Genomic DNA, 6,000 nt, shown 5'->3' with positions numbered 1-6,000 from the left:
TCTGCATAACTAATTATGTAGAGCAATGTTTAAATGGTTCAAACGTCTATGCTTAAAGTGTTAGAGTCATTTATATGCCTGCCTTAAATCACAGATCATCAAATGCTACGCTTTGCCTAGTAATAAGTCTCGGGATCCGATTATAGTTATTACATTTTGTTTATAGTTTAGCTGTCCGCTCATTACCATCTTATCTCATAAGTCATTCATCCATCCCATTCACTTATACTTCTTGGGAAACTGGTCCCATTATCCCCAGTCGGAACCACTATTCCAAACGGAAAAGGAGCTGCATTAAGGTCCGGACCGGGTGGTATCCCCTTTGTTGTGGCAGCGATTTTCGAGGCCTCAACACAGTCATACCAGCATCAATTACATTATGCTGGTATGCAAAGGCCCACTGCTCAAGCAATTCCATCGTACCCTGGTTACGCTTCGCCTAACCTGAATCAACAGTTACCATTCGCGGCAACTTTAGAGTTACCCGATTTACACCGGTTAACCAACAATCCGATTGCTTATGCCCCTTGGTGGCCAGCAATTCCTCATAAACTTCTGTCTGACATTCCTAAATTCAATGGAAATCCAGGTGAAGACCCATCGAATCACGTGATGACTTTTCATCTGTGGTGTTCGTCGAACACCCTAAACGACGATTCGATAAGGCTTCGCCTTTTTCAGAGGACATTGACAGGTCCAGCGGCTAAATGGTATATTGAATTGCCAAGAGCCTCTTTCGACAATTTTAGTTCCCTAGCCACGACTTTCTTAACCCATTTTCAATTACCGATAAGGTATGAAACGGGAACAGAAATATTAACCAACTTCAAGCAGACAACTGCCACCCATATATCTGATCATATACATGAGTGGCGTCGTCGTCGTAGGATGGTGAAAACATACGTTCCCGATCAACTATTGGCTGAATGGTTTATAAATTCATTACTTCCGGCTATAACGGAAGATGTGGCTAAGGGGGGAGTCGTAACAAAGGAGCAAGTTATTGCTCGGGCACAATATTTGGACTTAGTTTATACTCAGTCCGGCACGCTCTACGACAAAATACCAGACGCCCCTAGACCGGAATTTTCAATTCCTCCTCCTCCTAAATCAAATAGTGACTCTCATGCCGGTGATGGTGTGATTGGCACGGCGAACGCGAAATCGATAAAGGCTTCGTCAAAGAAAGCCCGTAAGAATTCGGATCAAAATGCAAAAGAAGAAATTCTTGCTTCGGAAGTAAATGTCATATCGGAAGATAAAGGCAAAGAAACCAATCAACCAGGAAGCAAGAAGAGGCAAAACAAAGGGAAGAAGAAGAAACAGGGTGAGTCATCCCCTGGAAAAAATTCTTCAAACCCTCCTGGGAAAGGGAAACAAAATTATCCATGTCTAATATGTGATGATAAGGATCATAACACAAAGAATTGCCCATTCAAAGCTGAGTTAAAGAGGTTCTTTAAAAGTTCCCAAACCTCAGCTGTGTTAACTGATCCATTTCCCAACCCAGGTCAAAATCTGGTTGATAGTGGAAATGCTTCCCCGTCGCAAGTGCTTATGTTGTCGGTTTCAAAACAGCAGAATGATGCTTTGATTTCGACGAGGAACAAACATTATGGGAATCCTCATCTGTCAAACGAAAAGGGCAAAGATCAACCAAGTAGTTCGACAAAAACTTCGACAGAAGTTGTACTGCCCATCATCCCTAAATTAACAATAAAACCGCCGAAGGGAGTAGTACACAAGTCGACATTTAATCCTCGCGCCAGAGCGGCGCAGCATTATAACATAGTAGAGGATTTGGCACAATCGCCATCTGCTATGTCGACTCTTGAGGTATTACAAAATTGTCCATCCCAAAGGCAGGTGTTGTTATCAGCTATTGGTGGGGTTGATCCCAAGGATTCCAATCTTGTATCCTTTGATCACAAAGGATATGATCCTCAGTTACTAGCTCAACTAGCTTTCCTTATTAAAGTGAAAGCCCTCAACAAAACTGTTCACAGAACAATTATTGATGAGGGAGCATCAACATGCATTATGTCGATGAGCTGCTGGAAAACTTTAGGATCTCCAACCTTGTCTCGATCATTGACGACATTAAAAGCTTTCGACGGAAGGACTTATACCCCATACGGTATCCTTAATAACTTGAAAGTTGAGCTAGGAGGAAAAACAATAGAAATTGATGTTGAGGTCATCGATGGAAATCTCGACTACAACATCCTACTGGGTAGACCATGGATTTACGCCATGGCAGCTGTCGTGTCGACTTATTTTAGGAAGATCGCATTCTCGTTTGAAGGAGGGATTACGGTCGTCGACCAACAGAACTTCCTCCCTAATGGTTCACAAGTTACAGGAAGCATTCCCATGATCCATGAAAGCAACCATTCAATTCAAGATATCGGAGTAGGATTATTGAAAGACCCCACATTGATGGGAACTTTCGCACTACCACCTCCTATTATAGGAAATATACCGTTTGTAGCAAACTGCAACATGATATCTTCCACGAAGGTCGCAAAAGACAAGGTCGACATGGATCATATGATTGTTTTGCCCCCAAGCCCTTTAGAAATATTGTAGCAATCAATGTTTCAAGCATGGGAGGCGAACCCAAATCAACGCTCGTCATGCGTTTGGGTAGATAGGTCTAGAGAATATGGTACCCCATTAGATCCTCGGTCGAAAGTACATGGGACTGACGAAGGAATCTTACAATCAATGTTGATTGAGGGGGCACCATGGAATGATCACCACCATCGTTCCCTTCTTCCTGAGTATGAAGAAGATACTCAACGTGACCTTTATCACCCTTCAGTTTTTGAATTCCTAACAAATACTGTAAATACGGTGGATTCTGAGGACGGTTCTTATCTCGTGTCAACCTCGTTAAAACATGAAACAAGGAGTCATGAGGATAGTTCTTTTACTGTGTCAACCTCATTAAAAAATGAAACGAACCCCCTTTCCAAATCTCAAAGGTAAACCTTCATTCCAACCACCAAGTTGAATGCAATGAAGCTTGGGGGGCATGCACCTCGATTTGCGTTATTATGCTGGGGGCATGCAAACTTATCATCGAGCAGTTTTAGCATAAAGTTCATGCTCGTTAAAAAATAAACGCAAGATCCGAGCAGTTTTAACGCGTTCTTCATGCTCGTTAAAAAATAAATAAAAGCAGTGAGCAATGTTTCCTCCAGAGTTTAAGCTCATTTTTAAATAAAAAAAATGAACCTATCCCGGTAAATAACCTTTGTGATCATAAATTTATCAGCCATAAAAGCCTTGGTCGTATGTGCACCCCTCACTTTCATTTGGCCGATCGTTCACCTCCATATGATTGTTTACCCATTTTGAGGAACAGCTGCGAAGAGTGATTTCACCTAGCCATCCTTGTGACACTGCCGTGATTGGAAAATTCCAACCTATACCTAGAATCTGCTGCTATCCTTGTTTATCACTCGTTCCTCAAAAGACGAGTCTTCTTTGACCTCTTTTCTCTTGACTCGTAAAATATGAAAAGTTTGCCGAGTTTTGGCCTTCCAGCTCGTTAAAAAGACCGGAAGAGCTATCCCTCCCGTAGATTTTAATCTTTTTGGACCTGAGGGATTATTGCACAAAAAGGTCGAGCGCTTGTTTTATTCGGCTCGTTAAAGTTATCGAAAATTCATCCCTTCTGTATTGTTTTATACTTTTTCAGACTTAAGGGATTAGATGACGAAAAAGGAATTTTGGAGTTAACTTTCTGTACCTTTTCAGACTCTCTAAAAATGAAAAGGACCGAGTTTTCCTTGTCGTTAGACTCGTTAAAATGATTAAATAGTGACAAACTTGTCTTTAGACGAGAACGAGTTTCCCTATCGCTAGGCTCGTTAAAACATAGCGATGGGCTTGCCCGAAGGGCAGGTTATAGAACAAGCATATGTTATCCTCCTCAAGCTTGACAAAAATAAAGAGGTACTGGTCAGAAATGACTGGGGGAAAATTGGGATAACCTCAAAGCTTTAATGGTAGCAAGTCGCTCTTGAACATGACACTTTTCCTCCGTATCACATCGGGTTGGGTTGTTCCATTCACCGGTCTCACCACCATGGTCTTCGCCAAACCATCCACATTTGGGGTAATGCTACCGATCCATCGCATCAGTGTCGTTATATGTTCAAGAGATGTTGTTCAGGAAGAGTCAACCGTGTCCCATCCATTGCCATACATTATCCTTCATCCACCCATGATCGCCACCCTGAATCTTATGTCACAGATTGTTTTTCACCTCCACTAAAATCATTAGCTCCGTTCTGCATCACTGATGTGGGATTCATTAAGGCCCTCCTTTGACAGATCGCTTCTTGTCGACTTCAGCTCATTATCCAAGAAGTTGATCTAGGAACAACCCCCTCAGTACTTTGAAGCTTGCATGCCTCAATGGCAAGTTTCTCACTTCCGGCGATAGGTATACATCAATGACCTTCGACCGAAAGATTTTGCGTGGTGTTCGACGCCAAGTCCTTTATTCACACCACGTGAATTGTACTGCAGTACCTTGAGGATCATTATCATTATCGGTGATTCCTCTCGCGCTTGTTAACGGTTTACATCATTGACCGGTAATCAAGCGATGTCTTTCCATGTTCGACTTCAACACAATTCTCACATGGATCGACTTGTACTTAGAGTGAAGATCGAAGACCCCAGATCTAGTTTCATCCATCCGGGCTGCGATATATATTCAGGAAATATAAAGACATTTGACATGTACATCATTACAGCAGATGATCATCCTACTCAAAGGATGATAATTTCAGCAGAGAATTATCAGTCTACCATCAGACGATCGTCTGTTCTATGTACCAAAATGAATTTATAAAGCTAAGCATGGGAATGCCCGCCTCAGCTAGATCATGAAAGCAGAATGAAAAATAATGTATTGCATTGTATTTTATTACAGGTCACCTTTCAGCGATTGAATGAACTTCGGATCCTCCTGATAAAGCATTTCACCCGATAAACGACCTCATACTTTAGGGGGCAACTGTTATAGACATTTTTGTGCCTTATAGCATGAAGCATGAAATGTCAATAATCTAAGGGATCCAAAGTCCCTAAACATGTTGTTCCTACCCCTAGAGGAACAAGGTCAGCAAACCACAGCGCTGAATATCAGTTCTCCACCTGAAAACACTCAAAAACAAGCTAATTCTGGATCATGTCAACTGCTCCACTGAGCATCTGCGCTGAATGTCAACTGCTCCACTATGTACCTGCGCTAAATGTCAACTGCAAAGAAGGCTACCTGCGCTGGGCGAGTTTGGCCAAGTGGCACAGTCATTCCTCAAGGTGTCAATGCCCAGGAAGCTTCCAAAATGACACTTGGATCAGGGAATTCGACTTGTGATGAGTAAGAGGATCTAGATCTCCAAGTGGAAGCAAGAACCTCCAAGTGGACTCAAGAACTGAAGAATAACTGAAGTGGGAGAGGACACTAGTCAGCTTCATGCCAGCCTCAAGCTGACTCATCCTTTCCCCAAAACTCCTATATATAGAGCTCTCTCATGAGGTCTAAGGAGGTTGGAATTTGGTGAATGTAAGGAAGTGTTGTTGGTTTGAGTATAGAACTATTGGGTGATTTGCTTGAAGGAGGTGAAGAGGAGATTTCTTTCTGCTGGGAGGTGATGCTGGATTGGGCCTCTTATGGTTGTATCACTTCCTGAACTTTACTTCTTCCATTAATAAAGCATTTGAGGTTCTTCTATATACATGTGTTTCAATGATGTGTTGCTATACTTGTATATTTGATTTATTCTAATCCTTGAATCAATTATGAATGTATGCTTCTTGTAGTTTCCCTCTCTTGCTATTTTACAGGATCTTGGTGTAGCTGGGCCAGTGAAAGAGCAAGGAGCTGGGAGCAAGCAGCAAGGAGAGAAGATTGGATCAATCATTAGCGGAAGACATCGGTTAGTGGATCTCTTCCTCCCCTCTCTTACATCTCATAAA

The sequence above is a fragment of the Pinus tabuliformis genome, chromosome Q (genome assembly GCF_031772625.1).
Source record: "Pinus tabuliformis cultivar Carrire ecotype Pingquan chromosome Q, CPIR1, whole genome shotgun sequence".
In the NCBI taxonomy this organism is placed as follows: Eukaryota; Viridiplantae; Streptophyta; class Pinopsida; order Pinales; family Pinaceae; genus Pinus; species Pinus tabuliformis.
The sequence above is the reverse complement of the archived record's forward strand: the minus strand, read 5'-3'. Positions refer to the sequence as shown.